Source organism: Manis pentadactyla, chromosome 1, assembly GCF_030020395.1.
Source record: "Manis pentadactyla isolate mManPen7 chromosome 1, mManPen7.hap1, whole genome shotgun sequence".
Taxonomy (NCBI): Eukaryota; Metazoa; Chordata; class Mammalia; order Pholidota; family Manidae; genus Manis; species Manis pentadactyla.
Window position 1 is genome coordinate 12481400 of NC_080019.1, and position 21415 is coordinate 12502814.

At 48.2% G+C, this 21415-nt stretch overlaps 1 protein-coding gene across 3 annotated transcripts in view; it reads right to left on the reverse strand.

The window, feature by feature from the left end:
* Nucleotides 1-20745, reverse strand: part of SLC39A14 (solute carrier family 39 member 14) — a 42867-nt gene extending 22122 nt beyond the window's left edge. For 2 of the 3 annotated variants that reach the window (XM_036889126.2, XM_036889125.2), the window contains exon 1: nt 20588-20745. The gene's annotated coding sequence lies outside the window, so the exon portion shown is untranslated. Of the gene's footprint in view, nt 1-18194; nt 18662-20587 lie in introns of all 3 variants that reach the window. The other variant, XM_036889127.2, reaches the window with a different exon arrangement.
* Nucleotides 20746-21415: the final 670 nt, after the last annotated feature.

Genomic DNA, 21415 nt, shown 5'->3' on the forward strand with positions numbered 1-21415 from the left:
CACATGTCAAAATTCATCAAGCTATATACTAAGTCAAATTTGTGCATTTTATTGTATGTACCTCAATTAAAGTAAAAAAAAAGTCTTTCCAAACAGCTCACTTATGAGCTGCGCTAATGGGGACTTAAAAAAAAAAAAAGAGGTAAGTAAATAAAATAAAATAAAGCTCAGGAATGTAGAAACCATGGTAGGAGGATTGATGATAAACATCAAAACTCTTTTCATAAGAAAGGACAATAAACAATTATGGGGATGATGAATCTAAATGTTATAAAAACAAAAATTAAAAACATAATTAACACACTCAAGAGATGGGCAGAAATATGAGAAATGTGAAAATGCTACTGTCCTCATTTTTCACAGCAAAGAGTCAATAAATATTAAAATGGAAACAATTATAGATATGACTCAGAAGCTTTTTAAAAAAACCTTACTGGGATCTTTTAGGAAAAAAAGTCTGGTGAATAACATTTCTTTAAAGCTTGATAATTCCTTTACAGTTTCTGTTTCTTCAGTTATATTTTTATGAGTGTTTATATCTCTACCTCTATATCCTTTTGTCAGTGAGCATGCCTGGGTGGGTATCTGGAATAATGTGCACCTAATATTAGTGATGACTATTTTGAGTGGTGAAATGTGGAGTTTTCATTTCAACTCAATGATGTGTCCCCAGTGGTGGGGGTACAACACTGTGAAAAAACACGGGTGATTATTTTTAATTGGGGATTTAGGGAGAACTTTCTAACCATGCCACAAAACTTAGAACCTGTAAAAGCAGTAATTAATACATTTGACTGCAAAACCTGCCAAGTGTTCTATAAATTACTAGTATATTCCTAGTATTCAGGTCAAACTAATAATAATACCATCACATGCCTATGTCCCAACAGACCCAATAAGAAAACCAGTGGCCCCACAATTTGGTACTCTAGTAAATACCACCCCTACAGGCTCTCTGAAGTACAAAGAATTTTGAGAAAAACTACCGAGCTCGTGGCCCTCTCTGCTCACTGAATGAACATGGTCCCAAAGGCCACTTTCCTCTGGTCAAGGTGAAACCCCCTCCCAAGTTCAATACAAATATTATAGCTTGAAAGCCAGCATTCAGCCTTGCCCCATGGGCCCAGGACTCAATCGACCATCCTCCTGCCTACTTGAGCCCTCCCACCTACCTACCCTCAAAGGATGTGTTCTTCCTTCCAGCTCCCACTCTCAGAACCTCAGCCTCAAGCTTTGCCTCAGCCAAAGGCCACCCAGGGTGGGAGATTTTTGCAGACAGTGCAGGAGAGCTGCCAGGGGCAGGGGTACCTAGAGGCAGGGGCTCCTGCACTCTCCCCAGGGAACTTCATGTTGCTGGCACGGATGAGATGAGAAAAAAAAAAAAAAAAAGAATTGCTGGTGACCCAGAAGCAGGGAACAAAATTAGAACCAGCTGCCTGCTGCTCATCGACCAATATTTACTGAGCCCCTATTGTGTGTGTCAGGGCCTGTGGGAGGGAGGCTGGGAAGGCAGAGTAGTGTCAGGACAGCTAGGGCCGGATGGCTGACATAGCCACCCGCTGAGCCCTGAGTGAGGGTAATGACAGCCAGGCCCAACCAAGCGTCCCAGGCGCTGGAGCCAGGGCTTGACAAAACAGCCTTCCAAAACTAACTAACTGAGTCAGGCAGCCTGGTGCGCAGGAGCCAGACAGGCTCCCCCACCCAGAGGCCAGGGCAAGAGTCACCCCTCTTCTCATCATTCATCCACCACCATTTCCCAGACACTCAATTGCAAAATTCTGACCTATTGTCCCTCTAAGTCCACTCCTGTTTGTCAGACCACAAGGCCCAGTGTAGCTTAGGAAACATAGCACTCACATCCCCACTTACGACATCTGCTTGAAGCAAAACTCCCAACTTGTAATTCAGAATCAAATAAATAAGGAAAACATATGAACTGGTGACTAAGTTATCAGACAGCATGACAACTCAAATTTGGGGCCTGCCACTAACTTGCCATGTGCACCAGCACAAGTAAGCTATGACACATGCAGCCTCACAGGGGGGCTCTGACGGGGTCCCAATTACCGGTCTCCTGGTCAGCACTGGGCACCCAAAGGACAGCGGCAGAGAATTTCTCCCAGAAGATGTGAAGTCCCTTCTGACCCATGCCTGCTTGCGCCTGCACCCCCCGCCTGATGAAGATCAGCGAGCTCAGGACCTCCTTTCAGACACTCTCCCACCGCACCCGACCCCGGGCATTCCGCTGTCATCTCCTCAGCTGCTTCAATGATCACTCACTACCTCTTCTTCCCCAGACTAAACAATTCTCATTCTTTCAACTCCATTGTATTCATTGAACTAAAAGCTAGCTACACTTACCAAATCTTTAAAAATTCAGTCCAAAAGTTCATTCATTCAATAAATACCCATTGCCCACTGGTTTCATACCAGGAATAATGCTAGGTACTGGGGATGTCTCGGGGATGCCCTTCCAGAAGAGGGGAAGTAAACAGTTCAAGTAATGCACAAGAGCCATGGTGGTAAGAGTTCTGTACTGATCAGGGTTCAGTGAGGTGGTTTAAGCAGAAAGGGATTTTTTGTAGTGTATTAAATGGCTTAGATAATCCCTGGAGGAGCTAAGAAACAGACTACACTGAGCTTCCAGGAGCTATTCCCCAGTCATGGTGCAGGGCTAAGCTGCCAAAGAGCCACAGTGCCTGCCACCACCGCTAGCCATGGCACACAGGAGCGGCCTGCTCCACCAGCAGGCTGCCCTGCCAGGAGCCACACCAGCAAAACAGATGCCCAGGGTCCATCCTGAGGAAGAGGACATCCACACATCAAGACTGGATAGGGCAGAGGTAACTGACAGAATCTAAGCCTCACTGAGAATTTTAGTGCAAGGATGTCTTGCAAGTGCCGTTCTGATTTGTCTACGTTTAGTAGGGTGGACCATCACTTACTCAAAGCAGTGCACTTAACAGTGAAAGGAGGTGCTGTCAGCAAACACACCGAGACAAGAGGAGCAAACCATGCCATCACCAAGACGCCTGGTGAACAAGCCAATCCACACGCTCACCAGAGGTCATGACGTGGCAGGGTACCCGGGAGCTCTGGAGGACACAGACAGGCTGTCCAATCTAGGGTCAGGGCCAGGGGAGACCTCCTGATTTTCACTGAGAACTGAAGAGGGGGTAAAAGCAGGCCAGGTGAAGAGAAGGGGGTGGGGACAGCGTGGGACATTCTAAGAGCACACAGTTGTACCAGGAAAGACTCAGTGAAGAGGTGCACCCAAGAACAGAGTTCAGTGCGGCCAGGGCAGAACAAGCCTGGAGGCCATGGCAGCGTGGCCGGACGCCACCGGGAGCACAGTGTGGATCACGTCCGGCAGAGGCACGAGCAGACTTGTGTTTAACATGCCATCTGGGCTCGGTGTGGAGAAGGGACTCAGGGTGCACAACACCCAAAGCCAGAGGTCAGAAGGCTCACTGGTGTCCAGGCGGGAGAACCCAGCACCCAGCATGGCCTAAAGGGCACGGCTTTTCTCCCAGCCTGGGATGTGTCCCCTGGGGATGGTGGCTGGCCTCTAAGTTTTCCATTAGAGAACTGAACTGAACAGGCTCCTCTTCAGTAGCCACAAGGAGAGAAACAAACCACACCACTGTCCTCATAACCCAAAGTACAGTGTTGCCTTCAAAAGGCCAGCCCTACCCCATCATTTTCTAAATCAGGCTCAGACAAGTCTGCTCAACTCTCTTGCTGCAGCAGGGGGCCATTTGTACACACCAACTCCAACTGCCTGGCAGCAACACTGCAGGGAGAATTTAACACGTAGGGCCTCTCACAAAGTCTCTTATGCGCCCTTCCTCCCACAATGGGCAGAAGAGTCCTCTGCACCCCAGGCTGCCCCCCAGAGGTGAGGTGGACCCTTCCCAGCCAGGGAGCCTTTCCGAGACACTGAGCTACAGCAGGCAGAGGATGCTAGTGTCCCTGGGGCAGTGGGCCTCTGCTAGAAGCCAGACCCAGGCAGCTGCCCTGCTCTGCTGGCACCGGAGCCTCCATATGACCCCCTGGCCCTCCCACACCACTTCCTCCCCAGTACAACCCACCGTGAATGGGCACAAGCCCTGACTCCTCAAAGACTCTGCCGCCCCGCCTATCTCTGCAGCTGAGATGCTGAATTGTGTGCGATCACTTCTCAGGGGAAGTGTGGCCCTGGAGAAGCAGCATCACCACCTGGGAACTTGTTGCAAATACAAATCCTCAGCCCCACCCAACCTACTGAAGGAGAAACTCTGGGGTGGGGCCTGGCAGTCAGTCTGGAGAAGCCCTCCAGGTGATCATGAGACACACAAAAGTCTGAGGACCACTACTCAGAGGAGGACCTAGAGCTCCTGCTAGGTTTCCAGATGTCTTCCCTAACGAGGGCAGGAAGCCCTTCCCCGGTGGCACCCCCAGCTCGCTCAGCACACCCCCCTGTGCAGCCACTGCTCGTAAGCATATGACCAGGGCCCCTAGAAGGCAGACACAGGCTGTGTCCTGGCCCTTACATTTCCCAGCAACCATAAATATTTATCAGCAGAGTAATAAAATGAACCCTATGCTTATGAGAAAGAGGGTTACTGGGGAAAAGAGAAAAAAGCCCCGATTTCCAAACTGGAGTAAGAAAGGTGGCAGGAAAGAGAGGCGGATTGAGTAATGACCTTTCTGAGTCATAATTCCTCCACTTTCGGGCACTGCCTGAACTGCCCACTTAGCTCACTCTCTGGCTGAGGTCACTGACAGTTGCCACCTGAGCATTGAGGCAAAAGGCCCTGCCACATCCTCAGCTTCCTGGCATGGGCCTCGCCATGTGGCCAGAGTGCCCCTCTTCCCAGGACTCCTGAAGAGAAGCCAGAGGCCCCTGCCTCATGCCGACTTACATGCACTGCGCTCCAATCCACCCCACCACCTTCTTGCTGAATACACACACCTGTCATCACTCCCCTCTACCCGACAGCAAAGTTTACTCCCTGTGCCTGGTCAAGGGTCCTTCCAACTAGGCCCATACCACCCTCAACTACAGGGGCCTGTGCTTCCCTCAGAACGCTACCCCCCACCCAGGGTGTAAAGGGCCTGACTGTAGACAGAAATAGATGCACTGCAGGAAAAAGCACCGCCTCTGACCTGCACCCAGAAGCCCTCTCACTCTGCTCAGCATACACTGTCTTAGAAGGACAGCTCTAGCCCTTCAGCTATGTCCTGGGTTGTTTCAGAACAAGACTAGGGTGGTAGTTTCTAAATTGGTACTTGCTGCACAGATATGTAAACACAAATGCACATGTAAACAGAACACCCCACCTTGCCTGGAGATTATAGAATGCTGGGATAGACTTCACTGAAGATGCATTATTTAGGGCCTTGGGGTCAAGGGCAGGAGCTATCAAGTGTCCTCTCAAAGCTCCTCTATTGGAGGTGTGGGGAGATCTTGAGGCCCTGGGCCTTTGCCCTCCTGATTCTGCATCTCTGCCCTTGGCCGGAGCTCCAAAGGGAGGCTGTCAAGAGCACAGACGGATTCCAGAGCAAAGGCACCAGGCTTCTATCACACTCCGATAAAGATCGGATCAGGGCCAGCAAGAGACCCACAGGGCAAAGCTCCCCTCCCATAGGTTAACTACCCCTCAAGGCTATGGGTGGGCAGCAGTCTCTGGAAAGTACAGTGCAAAGGAATGACTTCCTAACACAAACACTGATGCATGTATTTCCACTTGACCTTCCACACCCTTGCCTCCTACAAATGGCTTGCCTATTAAAAAGGGATCAACATTCTAACCAGACTTAAAAGCTTACACCAACACCAGCCCCAAGGGGCAATGGGATTGTCACCTGGAAAGGGTTTCAAGGATTTTAGCTTGCAACTCAGACACGCTATAGTCAGGGTGACTTTCAACCCCAAACACACACACAAAAAAAGAAAAATACAAAAATTCTCAGAGTAGCCAATATTCACAACAAAAACCTCTGAGGAAAACCAGAGGCCCATCAGCAGGAGAGTGACTGAATTAGCCAACCATTCTCACAAAGGACCAGCATACAAGCACGTGGAGCGGTCACAGTGGTACTAACACCAAGTGTGTGTTATAAGTTTTTTAATAACTGCCTTCTGAATGCTACTCATTCTTCAAGATCTCTCATCCAGAAGATCTAGACTTCCCGGGTCTTTAGACACCACACGGTGAACCCACTGGGGAGAAGTGCCCATGCCTGTTTTCTTTGTGAAGCAGATGGAGCACAGGGAAGTGAGTGAAGACAATGCGGAAACACTGGCTGAAATATAATGAAATCACCATTTGCAACATGGATGGAGCTGGAAGATATTATGCTCAGTGAAATAAGTCAGGCAGAAAAAGACAAGTACCAAATGATTTCCCTCATTTGTGGAGTATAACAACAAAGCAAACTGGAGAAACAAAACAGCAGCAGACTCACAGACTCCAAGAAGGGACTAGCAGTTAGCAAAGGGGAGGGGTGGGGGAGGGCGGGTGGGGAGGGAGGGAGAAGGAGATTGTGGGGTATCATGTTGGTGCACATGGTGTGTGTGGGGTCACAGGGAAGAAGAGTGTAGCTCAGAGAAGACAAATAGGGACTCTGTGGCATCTTACTACACTGATGGACAGTGACTTCAATGGGGTGTGGGGGGGGGACTCGACAATAAGGGTGAATGTAATAACCACACTGAATCACTTAACCCGCCTTCCCACTTTCACACACCTCTGCCTACCCTGCCAGAATCCTCTTTTTTTCAGTATAGCATACACACATGTGGAGTGGCCAAACCTTACACATACAGCACCTGAAGTCATTCGTTTCAAAGAACAAATCTGATCACAGCACTTTCTTTGCTCTAAATCCTCTGATGGCTTCCTAGTACAAATGGAATAAAACCTAAACTCCTTTTTCTGGCCTATAAGACACTATGTCCTTGCAGACCTCACTGACCTTATTACTGTGCCCTTTCACTCACTGGGATCCAGCCACTCTGGCCTTCCTTCCCTCCTTTTTAACACCTTAAGCACCTTTCGACCTCAGGGTCTTTGTACTTGCTGTTTCTTCTACCTCGAATGCTTTTTCCCATAGATGTCTCTAGTTCAAATGTCACCTCCTCAAAGTGGAAAGCCACCTAGTTAATTAAAAAAAAAAGTCCACTCTCAGTCACTCAGAATCCCAATGCTGTTTTACTTTCCTCTTAGCACCATCTAAAAGTAGCCTTGTTTCTTTTGTTTTGTTTACATACTTATGATCTGTCTCCTACTAGACTGCAGACTCCACAATGGTGGAGGCTCAAGCCTGTGTTCTTCCCAGAGTCTAGAGGAGTGACATCTGAGTACCTGGCACCAAGTCAGCCCCAAGGAATAGGTGCTCCATTACCGCTGATGACCCACCGCCCGTTTTCCAGTACCACACAGTGTTGGATTTTACAGTCCTTGGATCTCAGCCCCATTGGAACTATTAGCAGCCTTAGGGAGAGGACCCCATCTCCTTTAGCTCCAATAGAGCTGGAGACCCACAGAGAGCCAGAGAAGTTTGCTTGGATATGGACTATCAAACTAAGGTAGAAAAATTAAGGAGAAATATAAGGTGACGTGGGGGATCCAAAATGAAGGCGGTGGCAGAGAGGCAGGCAGCCCCCATTTCCCACAACCGTGAAAACCCACCATGGGCAACCATTTGACAATCCTGAGAGTAACATGTATTTCCTTATGGCAGGGGGAGAAAAGGAAAGGAAATCCCGCAAGTACAGGCCGTTTCCAGAATTTCTCGACTGCTCATGAAACTCTGAGTCCCTGCCCTACTGCACACAACCTCCTTTCAACGTGCCAACAGCACACATCCTGAAATGCCGGGGGAGGGGCTGGCGGGCAGCTGCCAAGAGGGGTGGTAAGGGAACAGCCAAGGTCACAGGCACAATCTGGCCAGCAGAGCTGCGTACACACCATGGTGCACACACCGTGGCTCACCCACGGTCAAGGCCTCTGCCCTGGGAGGCACCTCCACACATGTCTGCTGGATGCCAGGGGGCAGATGAGGAGGGAGGGGCAGGAATTGGGGCAATCCCTGTTCCTAGGGCTGGTCAGACTGCCCCAGAGGCCACTTTGGCTGGCGGCCCAAGTCTGGGGGAGTGAAAGACTTTGTACTTTTTGCACCTTTCTGGGAAAGTGATGAAACAGTGGTGGCTTGCTGTCCCTGGAAACTACCCAGGGACCTGGTATCCTGAGAACTTGCCTGGCTTCTCAAACAGAAAGGCCCCCACTCTGGGGAAATGGTCAGTCCTGAGAGACAGATGTATGCTAATCAATGTCACCTGGGCCTGGGATGGCAGAGCACAGGCCACACCATCAGTGAGCCGGGGGAGGAAAGGATGGAGGCAGGAAGGGATTCCATTCTAGGGCCTTCCGCCTCTGGCTCACCTCCTAGAGGAAAAGCAGGCCAGCTCCCCAGGCCAACATGGCTCCACCACACCCCAGGGCTCACATACTCCAAGCTCTAAGAAAATGAGTGTCCCCGGGCTGGTGGGGAGCCCTCTGGTTTCCAGGAAAGGACAAGAGCACCCAACAGCTCAGCCTGCTCTCCACTATTTACAGGGCTCTCTTGACCGGCAGGACGGACACACACACACACACACACACACACACCCCACCCACCACCACCACCACCACCACCACCACCACCGGCAGGACACACACACACACACACACACACACCACCCACCACCCCCACCCCCAGGCAGGACACACACACACACACACACACCCCACCCACCACCACCACCCCCAGGCAGGACACACACACACACACCCCACCCACCACCATCACCACACACACACACACCACCCCCAGGCAGGACACACACACACCCCACCCACCACCACCCACCACCACCACCACCACCGGCAGGACACACACACACACACACACACACACACCCCACCCCCCCAGGCAGGACACACACACACCACCCACCACCACCACCACCACCACCAGGACACACACACACACACACACACACACACACACACACACACACACACACACCACCCACCACCCCCACCCCCAGGCAGGACACACACACACACACACACCCCCCACCCACCACCACCACCCCCAGGCAGGACACACACACACACACCCCACCCACCACCATCACCACACACACACACACCACCCCCAGGCAGGACACACACACACCCCACCCACCACCACCCACCACCACCACCACCACCGGCAGGACACACACACACACACACACACACACACACCCCACCCCCCCAGGCAGGACACACACACACCACCCACCACCACCACGACACACACACACACACACACACACACACACCACCCACCACCCCCACCCCCAGGCAGGACACACACACACACACACACACCCCACCCACCACCACCACCCCCAGGCAGGACACACACACACACACCCCACCCACCACCATCACCACACACACACACACCACCCCCAGGCAGGACACACACACACCCCACCCACCACCACCCACCACCACCACCGGCAGGACACACACACACACACACACACACACACACCACCCCCCCAGGCAGGACACACACACACCACCCACCACCACCACGACACACACACACACACACACACACACACACACACACACACACACACACACACACACACACACACACACACCACCCCCCCAGGCAGGACACACACACACCACCCACCACCACCACGACACACACACACACACACACACACACACACACACACACACACACACACACACACACACACACACACACACACACACACACACACACACACACACACACACACAACACACCCTTTCTCCCACATAAACTGACTTTCCAGGCTTCCAGTAAAAGGAGAAAAAAAACCGCCTGCCTGGTAATGGGGCGGGAGGATGTGTGAAAGGCTTCAGGTGAGCTGCCTGCACTCTCCCCGCCCCCACCTGGCAGCAGGGCCCCACAGAATGACAGTAAGGGGTGAAGGGGTCCTTCCTAGAAGGAAAGGAAGCATTGAGTTCCACAGCAAGTTGGCTGGGGGCTAATCCTTACCCCAGTATTTATTAAGAAGTTACTAAACAATTTGCTAAACTACCCTTCTGAAGACCTAACTAATTCAATGCTCCTACTATCTGTGTGTAAGCATGCCTGTTTCATTAAGATTCTCACCAATGCTGAGTATGAAAATATACTCCATCTCTGCCAAATAGGTTAAAAAACATTCCTTTAATTCTTCTCATTTGCATTCCTTTGACTACCAATGTGACTAAACACATTTTCAGCTTTACTAACATTTCATTTCTTCCAGAAATTGTCTGGTACTCTCCTTTGCCCATTTTTGCTGATACACATTTATCTTTTTTTCTTATTGGTGTATATAAGAGTTCACTGCATGGTAAAAATATTAACCTTTTGTCACATGTTACAAACATCTTCCTAATTAATCATTTGCCTTGAACTTTGTTAATTGGTATTATTGACAAAATTTTTAAATATAGGTTAAAATAAATGTATCACACTTTTCCTTTAAGGTTTCTGCTTTTAGTAGCATGCTTGGAAAAAATCTTTCCTACCCTGAAATTATAGAAATATACATCTATACACTTAGAAATTTTAAATCTCTAATTCATCTAGAATTTAATCTGGCCAGTGTGAGAATATAACTTAAAAAAAAAAATCATCCCATTGTTGTTTAATTGACAGTCTATTTTCCTTGTAAACCTCAACTGCAGAGTCTATAAAAGATGAGAAATAGAGGCAAAGTCATATACTTTGCACTAAGAGGCCACACACAGAGCCATTCCAGCCAATGAAATGGAAGTGCACCTCTGTGCGTGCCATTTCTTACCCTCCTCTTCCTGCTTAGAGGTACAGGCTGGCAAGTGACAACCACAAGAACAAAGTCCTGTCTGTGAAGGATGGCAGAGCAGGAAGATATGGCACCACTGAGCAGGAACCCGGGCCCCACATGGCCGACTGCCAGGTGCTTTACATGCTATCTGCTAAACCAGCATTTGGCTGGACTCTGTTATTTGCCTCTGAACACCCCTGTATAACTCATCCGCAATCCTTTCTTCCTTCACTTTGTAAGAATTGCTAGGATTTATTGTTGTCTGCTAGGCACGGTGCTAAGTAATTTGTTTTCATTATTATCTCATCTGATCTTCTCAACAACCTTATTAAAAGATAGATAATGGTGTATTTTCTCCTATATATATAACAGTATTATACACAGCAGTAATAACAGTTTAACACCATTCGGGTTCCTGGATTCAATTCTAGTGTGTGTATGTGGGAGGAGGTCTTTCCACACATAACACCAGGCAGTTCTCAAACACCAGCAGGGTGTTGGAGAACTCAATTCTGATGCTATCTGCCAGGAGACAGCACAGGACTTCCAGGTTAAGGGCTCCGTCCTACAAGACTGCCCTCCACCCCCAACTCCAGACACCAGTCACAAGCCCCAAGCAGATCCCTGTGCTTCTGACCCACTGGCTACAGATTGGAGGCTCCCACGACCTTCCCCTTAGGTTTGATTAATTTGCTAGAGTGGCTCACAGAGCTCAGGAGAACACTTACGTTTGCCAGTTTAATACAGGATACCATAAAGGTTACAAGTTAACAGCCAGATGAAGAGAGACACAGGGCAAGGTCCCAAAGAAAGGAGCTTCTCTCCTCGTGGAGCTGGGGGCCTGGCTTGGTGGCACGTGGAGGCATTCTGGTTCCCTGAGCTTAGAAGCTCTCCCTATGGAGAAGCAGGATCCAACCAAACAGAGAGAAATAAGCTCTCTCAGGGCTTTTTGTGAGGGCTTCATTGCATAGATTGCACAGCTATTATTATTATTGACTAAATTACTAGCCACTGGCTAATTCAACCTCTAGCCACCACCCTTGGGTGGGGAGTCCAAAAGTCTCTCATTAACATGACAAAACACCTTTCACCTTTAAGACTGCAGTGTTTTCAGGAACTGTGGATGAAGACCAAGTATGTTTTTTTACTCATTGTATTGCAATACCACTACTTTTTTTGTTGTTTGCTAAATTCCTACCCATACTGAGGTCTGTTTGGACATTTCCATTTTGTTCCATTTACTTATTCTGTGCCAATGTCACATTTCATTTTATCTTTATTATATATATTTTTTGGAAAAGCGAGTCCAACTTCACTACTTTCTTTTTTAAATTGCTAGCTCTTTTTGTACATTTATTCTTTCAGAAATAAACTTTTTAAGTCATCTTGTCAAGTCCCAATACTTCACACTTTCAGTAATTCATCCTGTGGAAATTATTCTAAATGGGGCTGTCCAGCTTTAGGCAGTTTATGGAAGCGTACATTCAACAAATATCGAGGGCCACATGTTCTGAGCACAGGGAATACAACCAATAAAACAGACAAAAATCTGTGCTCTTGGGGAGTTTGCATTCTTCAGGTGTTCATAATAGGGAAAAACTGCAAGCAATCTAACTACAACAGAAGGGGATTGCTAAAGGTGGTCCATATAATGAAACAGACACAGACCCAGTAAAGAGATTAAGGGCTTAAGCTCTGAGGGAGACAGACCTCTGCGTGCACCCTGAATCTATCTGTATTTACCACCTTCAAGGCATGATCAAGTCACAACTACAAAAAGATTTATTTCCCTTACCCTGGAAAACAAAGTCACTAATAGCCCCTCCCTCAGAGCAGTTGAGAAAATTAAAGATGATACAAAATATAAATAGTGCCTGAGGCACAATTAATTGTACAATAAATGTTAGTAATTTGGGGGGAAGATGTTCATGGTATGTTAGCCTACAAAATTATAGGCCACCTTCCTTAAAATGTCTACATTCACAAGAAATAGTCTAAAAAATATGACTGTTAGCTATTGCTGGTGGATTTAATGGTAACTTCTGCTATCTTCTTATTCATCTGTGTTTTCTACAATGAACATGTATATTAATTTTAGGGTCAATTAGGAAATGGGAAACGCTTTCCCCTCCACTTTGTTAAGACCTTAACTGAGAGTCCGTAGGTGGATTCCAGGCCTTATCTGCCCTGGGCGGGCCTACATCTGTGCGTAGCTCCCTATCCGGCTGCCCCAGCCAGCAGGACCTCACCTCAGTTCTCCCCAATCAGAGCTTCCTAGGTGAAAGCCAGGTCTCCATACATGTAGTTCTGATAGATCCAGCTGGCTCTAGTCTGGGGCACTGGTCTGACATTTCAGGATGGCCAGACCAGACATGACCTACCTACAGCATTCTGTGATTCATGGGCCCTGTGAAGCCAGTTCCCACCTCTCAGCCACATGGGGACCACACTCTCTGGCCTGCCCATCCGACAAGGAAACTAGTATCATGAGAGCTCCTTATACAGTGACAAGCTGTTGGTATTGCAGTGTTTGGATCCCAAGAATGCAGGGACTCTGAGGCCAGCTTCGTAATTTATATCCAGATAGTTCTCTGTCTGTGTCAGTATGAGGGGAGCAGGCAGCCCGAGGCTGGGCCTTGGCTCAGCAGCAGCCAGGTCTGCTTTCTGTCTTAGGTCTTAGAGAACTCCCTTTTCTTAAGCAGATCTGTGAAACTGAGTCTACAAAAGGCCATTCCCCCAGCCTGACTGTAATGGGGTAAATAATATTTCCCCAATCATGAAACTTAAGAATGTGATCTTTCTGGAAATGGTCTTTGCAGATACCATTAGTGAAGGGTCTCAAGATGAAATCATCCTGGATTTAGAGTGGGCCCTCAATCCAATGACTGGCAGCTTTACAAGATAAAGGAGAGGGAGATGTGGACAGAGACACACAGAGAAGATGGCCATGTGAAGACAGAGGCAGAGATCCAACTAATGCTGTCACAGCCAAGGAAGTCCCCTACCTTAGAGCCTTGAAGGGAAAGTAGCCCTGCTGACACCTTGACTTTGGCCTCTGTGAAAGAATAAATTTCTGTTGTTTTGTTACAAATTTGTCAGGGCAGCCACAGGAAACTAATACTTTGGTGCTAGAATTAAGGCTTGATCACTTTCACCTGAGGCTCTCTTGGTATGGTTGGCAATTCTAAAAAGAATTCTAAGATGATCCCCAAGGACCCCTGCCCTGTAGGAACAGGACCTGGAAATATGGGATATCACTGTTGCTGTAGTGTTACATTATCTGGCAGAAAGGATTTTGATGGTGCTAGCTGACCTTATGACAGAAATTCTCCTGGGTGGGCCAGAACTAATCAGGTGAGCCCTTCCTCCAAAGAGATGTTACCCTCCTGGCAAAAGGGATTTGAAGGTTGAGAAAGATCCACCATGGGAGATAGAGTAACTTTTCCAGTGCGGAAGTCCAGCAGACATCAGTTTAACAAAATGATCCAGGAAGACATCAGCGTAAGACACATCGACATCATGAAAGCCTTGGTATGATACTCTGAAAAGGACGCAACATCTCTTTTGTATTTCTGTCAAAAATGCATAATAACCCCATTCTAATTAGACAAGACAGAAGAATGGTTATAGACCAGAGGAGACTGAGGAGAAATAACAAAGGGCCATGTGGGATCCCAAAGCAGAAAAAAAAGGCATTAGCGAAAATACTGGTGAAACCTGAATGAGCCTGTAGTTTGGCTATACAGGGACCAAGGGCAGGGCCCCCCAAGATGTGCCATTGTGACATGGAGATTATTTTGAGGCCCAAAAGATTCAGGAGGGTACTTTGACCTCCCACCCCTGACAGCTGCAGGAAAAGAATTTACATAGAAGACCTGCTCCAGGAGAGCTACCACAGAGAGAGCTACATTATAATGTAAACTAGGCGTGGTAAACAGGCAGGGATATGGCCAAGTCTGTTAAAATTTCTCTCTGTGCTCCACGATCTTTTCATATTCCCGTGAATTATTTCCCTTTTCCTGTGAAGTCTGACCCCTACCTACCCACTTCTCCTTGACTCAGGATGACACGTATCTCACTCTCCCTGTCTATGGCTTCCTCATACATGTGTAATTTTTTAAACTTTTTTTTCTCCTGTTAATCTGTCTCATTTCAGTTTGGTTCTTAGATTAGCTACAAGAATCTGGAGGGGCAGAGGAAATTTCTTCCTCCCCAACAGCTAATAATAATATGCCAATGTTGATTACCTGTTCTTGCACTGTGAGGGATGTAAGGAATTCTGCTATATTTTTTGCAACTTTCCTTTAAGTGTAAAATTAGTTCAAAATAAAAAGATTAAAACAAAAGGAAATGGTTGAGTAAACTATGATTTAGCCATAAGGCAGATTTTAATGCCAAGATAAGGCAAGGGATAAATATCCAAATGTAATGTGAAAGAACAATTATAAGGAAATATGCAGTTAACAGAGACTGCCACAGGGCCACAGGATTACAGACTTTTCTCCCATACTTCTTTATACTTTACAATAAATATGCACTACTTTTGATAACTGGGCAGGAAGTTTACAGAAATCCCAAACAGTTGCTTGGGGATACTGGAGCATATAATTAATCACATTGTGTTCCAGAAGAGGTTTTAAAGGTAGAGAGGGCTGTATTAAGGTGGGCAGAGAGGAGGGTTGGTTCCCTGCACCTCAGGGTGAACAGGAGGCAGGAGGTTGAAGCTGGTGCTGCAAAGGATAAAGGTCTGGGGCTGTGTCTAGCTGTTCTAGACAAGAATGGCTGGACCCAAGACTGAGGCCTGACAGAACAAAACGAGTCTTAGATGTGGAAACAGCTAAGAGTTCTCAGAGAATATCGGTACATGACCACAGAGCCCTTTAAAATTCCTGGAACAACCTCATCAATTTCTAGCCATGTCTCCTGCTCTTTCCTCATCAGCCACTCTGGCCTAGGCTGACCACCCTGCCCCAGATGATACAGCTCTGTGCCCATATTCATTCAACTTCCCTCGCCAGGACCCCTCTCCCCTCCTCCTTCATAGCTTTCTCGAAACGTGGCTCAATTCCACCTCTAGGACACCTTCCCGGGCCACTCCTGCCCCAAATCTCCTGGCCTAAATGATCCTGTCTGTTCCAATCAGGGGCATGTAATCGATGCCATCAAACAGCACATAACTTTGCACACACACTCAGCTCATCCCATGTGTATTTTACAACCATCTTCAGAGCACAGAGCAGAAGGGTGCCCACTGGCGTGGCCTCTCCCATCCATTCCTCCGTTCATCCTACAGTGAATGAATCCTGTTGTGAGGATTCATTTACCAAGTCTCTTGTACTATGCCCAAACTCTTGATGCTAGTTCTACTTGTCTTATGGTTGTAACTTAAACAATAACTGAAATGCAAGGGCAGAAAGAAAGTTGAGATTTCTATAGAATGTAAATTAAGTGAGCTGGAACAGCAATTCTTAAGTTGGGGGTCTGGTAACACCTGGGGTCAGGAGTTCTGTCAGGTAAAAACTACTTTTATTATAATATTAAGATGTGAAGAGCTTTATCACTCTCATTTTTCAGAGGCTACATTAAGTGTGATGAATATAGTAGTTTCGAGTTTTCAAAAGATTTCTAAGGTGGAAGTTTAGGGTATAAATATGAGTGTTTTCAGAGATGATTCAGTTTGTTCTCAGGACTCAACCAGCAAATTAAGTCATACCTATTATCATCTAATAAATCGTTATTCTGAAATCCTTAGAATTAGCAATAATGTAAAAACAATGCCATTCCTGTCTTTTTATTTTGGAAAATAGTATTTTTCATGAAAATATGCTTTTCTGTTAACATGTAATGACCTTATTTTAATTGTTCAAATGAGAAACTACACCCAAAGTTTTTTACATTTTTAACATGGCAAATACACACATATTTGGCATGTAAACAAAAGACAATATTAAGGAATCCTGGGATCAAAAAGTTCAATAACTGCTCATCCAGAAAGTGTGTCACAAGTGAGAAAAATAAAAACTAGGTGTGTGATTACAAAAGAAGAATTCTGCATGTGGACTGGTCTACAATCGTCTTTTCAGTTCTTTTTGTTTCTTAATGAAAGCTTGTATATATATCCTTTTACCAAGCAATTCCACTTCTGAGAATTTCTCCTACAGTCTTAATTACACACGTAGGACCATTTGTACAAAGTTATTCACTGCAGCAGTGCACGGAAAGACAAGATACTGGAAACAACCCAGGTTGGGGGGAGAGAGGGAAGTGACATACATTAGGAAAAAAATTTCTGCATTTGCCTATTTTGGAATACTGTGCAAAATAATGATAAAAGCTTTCTATGCACCCATTTAGGGAGAACTGACAATACAGTAACTAGGTGACAACAGCAAGGTGCCAAACAATGTGTCTAAAACGGTAGCTTGTAAAAATGGGGGCCAGGGATAAGATGTTTCACAGGGTATGTGTGTGTGTGTGTAACTTTTTAACCTTCTGATTTTTAACTATGTGACTATATAGCCTAGTGAAAATAAATCTAAAAAATAAAGGGAACATGAAATCACAGTTAATACATGTAGTTGTGATTTTTACCTTCAATTTGCAAGTCTAATTAGGGGACCTAGCGAGACCAAAAGAAAAGGCCTCTGCCCTAAATCAAAGTGTTGGTGAGTAAATACATGCATATATTTTTAAGGTAAAACAAAATTGTTTAAAACATGGATTTTTTTCCCCCAACTTTTAGCTGACTTTTTTTATTAACTACTAATGAGCCTCTAGAAACCCAATGGTAATAAATTCAGGGCAGTCACCTTCTCATTCCACCAAACCCTAGGACTCTCCTGGGCCTATAACTGGAGGAAGGATAGGAGGCTGAGAACAGAGACCGTGAGTTTCCAAGGTAGGGAATTTAGTTTCCCATAGCTGGGTGTGCCAGGCTCTCTCTCTGTGGCCACCCTCCCTCCTCCTTTTGTGGAGGTCCCAGAGGGGGCTCTGTCTCTGGACATGATCTGGGCCCAACAAGGGCTTGCCTCTGGGAAGCTCGAAGGCCACAGTAAGGGTGGGGACCAGGAGGCTGGGTTTCAGAGACCTCGTGGTGAAGCTGTCCTGCTTGCTCACTGGGAGGCACGAGGCCCCTGGCTGGCAGCAGACTCTGGACTCCTTATCTGCTGGCATTTGGACAGCCCACCAGCCTCAAGGTCAGTGATGTCACACTGTAGACATGTAGTAAGTCCTGGCGGAGCCCCTGCAGCACAGCCCTTCATCACCCACTCCCCACTGTGTCCCAGGCAAATCTGGAAAGAGGAAGTATAACACTCACCTTCTACCCAAATCAGAAAAGGACCCTACTCCCCTGAAATATGCACAGGGACAACTGGCTCCTCCCTCTTCACGTTTTCAAGGAGAAGATCAGCATTATCAGCAATTTCATTGACACACTTAGAAACAAAATTAGAACCTTTCTTTGCTCTTCTTCATCAAGGCACTTGGCTTAGCACACAATGTGAGTTGGGAATACCCATTAACCTCTCCAGATCTCGTTTCTTTAGTTGCAAAACAAAGGAACTAGATTTGAAGATACCCAAAGTCCTTCCAGTTCAACATTCTATCACCTGTGGTTCTGCATAACGCCTAAGTGTTATTTTCTTCAGGCATCAAGAGTGAACACGCTGAGTTATTTTGGCAGAGCGGGGAGAAGGTCCCGATTTTCAGACACACAATCTATTCACAGCACTACTACTTATATCCCAAGATCTTGTAAATACTGGACATGGACTGAGGTTCCTCCTGGAATAGAGTGGGGTGTGAGCAGGTAAAAGGAAAAGGTGGAAGGATTTGAAAACAGAACCAGGCACAGTGACTAACACTTATGTACACACACATGCATGTGCACACACACACACGTATTGTTAATTCTTCCTGCCTATGAGCCCAGAATAATTCACTCCATCCCACAGAGATGATGGCAACAATGATGACAAAGACACTTACTGTGCTCCAGGCACGAAACAACATGCTGCAAGGAAACAGGCCCACAAGGATTCAGAAACTTCACCTTGCTGGACATTGATGGGCTCAGGATTTGAACACAGATTCATCTGGCCCAAAAGCCCAGAATTGCCACACCATCATCTCTGGTAGAGTGCTGTCTCCTCTGAACTTAACTGAACACAACAAAGTGACCTCTCAAGTTGGTACCTCATTCACCCAAACATGTTCTTTCACCCCAACCTTTCTGCAGGAGCCAGGCCCATCCTCTTCCGCATGCAGCCCCCAGCGGTCAGGCAGAACTGAGCACAGACCAGGCACTGTGTGAAGGAACAACAGGCTCTGCAGTCATGGGGCCCAGTTCTCTCTCCTTCTTGCCAAAATGACAAGGCTAGTTGCTCCCTGTTCAGGCTCCCCAGTCATGTCCTCAAAAAAATGTCAGGAAGAGCACTGCTAACCTATTTCCTAGCTACCACACAGCTTAGGAAAAACTGACCTCTGAGCCTCTAACAAGAAAGGGAAAGATGTACAGCTTTTAATTCCAGTTGCTGAAAGTTATGATTCTGGATATTCTTTCCCTTGCTTCATCAAGTTCCTCTCAGTTTTCATGGCTCTTGTTTTAAGAGGTAAAGATTAGTCATAGAATCTGTGGATAACAGATCTATCGAGCTTAGTGCTGACCCCTTCCCAAGGTCGTAGGGCAAGCTAGGAGCAGAGCTGGGACAGAAGCCAGTCCCCAGTACTTGCTACCACCACCACTCCCCAGCCGCCTGCTCAAAGGGCCTGGGGCTCTGGGGAAGACTGACTACAAATTCAAGCTCTGGTTGCCTCCAGAAAGAAGGGTCAGGTCAAAGGTTAGGTCCCAGGGGAACACTCAGCCCCTCCCCGAATCACACAGTACTCCAGGCAGGCCCTAGATGCTCAAAACCAAAGCCACAACCCAAAGCTGAGGAAATTTTCTAGGGTTAACTGGCCTGCAGATCACCTGGTGAAACTGCTAGGATGGCTATTTTGTCCCATTGCCCTAACTCACCAAGAGAGGGCACCCTGAACCAAACGGCCTAACTTAGCCGGTACAACCAAAAATAGCTAAAAACCATGCCCTCGGGGTAGTCAGGTTGGAGTTTAGCCGAGTCCCTCCTTTGCCATTCGCCAGCTCCTGCTACCGATCGGCCAGGAAAATTTAAGGCACTTTTTTGAGGTAGCAGGTGGTCTGGCCGGGGTGGGATTGGGGAAACTTCCTAGAAAGCAAGGTCCAGACACCAGTGCCCCATCAGGGCCGCCCCAAGAGCTGCCCACCAGATTTGCCCATCTACTCTTTCGTATTCGTGTACTCATCTACTCGTGTCCATGCGCTCCAGGAAGCCTCTCACCCTTTTAGTGCGGCTACCACGTTGTGGACACCCTTCTCTGGCTCCCACGTCCCGCGCTCCCAACCGAGGGACCGCAGCTGCGACCGCCCTTCCCTCGCCTCCCAGGAACCAACCCCCCGTGGCACTGCGGCCAGGTGTCGCCTCCATCCTGCGCTCAGGCCCCGAGCCGGTCCTCCTCAGCACCTCTCTGGCCTGGCCCGCGACTTCGGAAAGCGGCCCGGGTTCCCGGTCCTCCGCGCAGCCTCGCCGCCACCCCCACCCGGTGACCCCGGGCCAGGGAGGCGCGCCGTTCGTCCGCGCGCTGCCGGGTTCTCGGAGCCGCGCGGGTCCGCCGCACGCCCTGCGCCCTCACCTGAAACTCGGCGGACTCTCTGGGCCCGCACGGCCCCACCGGCCAGGCCCCCAACGAAGGCAGCCGCAGCGGTGGCTCGATCGGTGCGTCCGCGCAAGAGGCCCGCGTGCCCGCACCCCCCGGCCTGCGTCCGTCCCCGCCACGGCGCGCATGCCCCGCTATATACCCTGCGCGTCACGGCGGCCCCGCCCCGCCCCGCCCCAGCCCCGCGCTCCCAGCGGCGGGCGCTCCGGGGGCTGCCACGTGGGGTCCCGCCGGCCGGCAGCTCTGGGCGACGTGCGTGAGCGCCACCAGCCGCCGCTTGGCAGGCCCCGGGCCTGAGGGGCGGCCAGCCGATGCCCTGGCTCACAGCCTGGCCCCGCCGGCTTCATCTTCCAACCCTTCCCCACAAGGGCCTCCTTCCTTAATACCTTTTCCCCTCAAGTGAGACGCTTTCACAGCCCGGCCTCCACCCCCTCGGCGTTAGACGCCCACTCACCTGATAATGTATTTTAACCCTTATTACTAACGCAAAATCTGCTCTCCCCTGCCCAACTCAGTTCTGAAATGAAGGGGACGTACCCATAAACGATGTTTCTTATGCTTATTTCCAGCAGCCAAAAGAACAAAAATTTCCTCTTCATGTTCCAAATAAGTAATAGTGATTTTTCGAACTAGATGTCTCACTACTTCCCCAAATTGATCAGGCCCTCTAAGGAGCCATACTAAACCCAAAGCAGGGAGAAATGTTAATTCCTGTTGGAACTGAGGAGTGTCCTAGGAGTCTCTTCCGCTGTGGGGTAGTCCTGTTGAGATGGATATCAGGCCTCGGAAATGCAAATTGCTTGA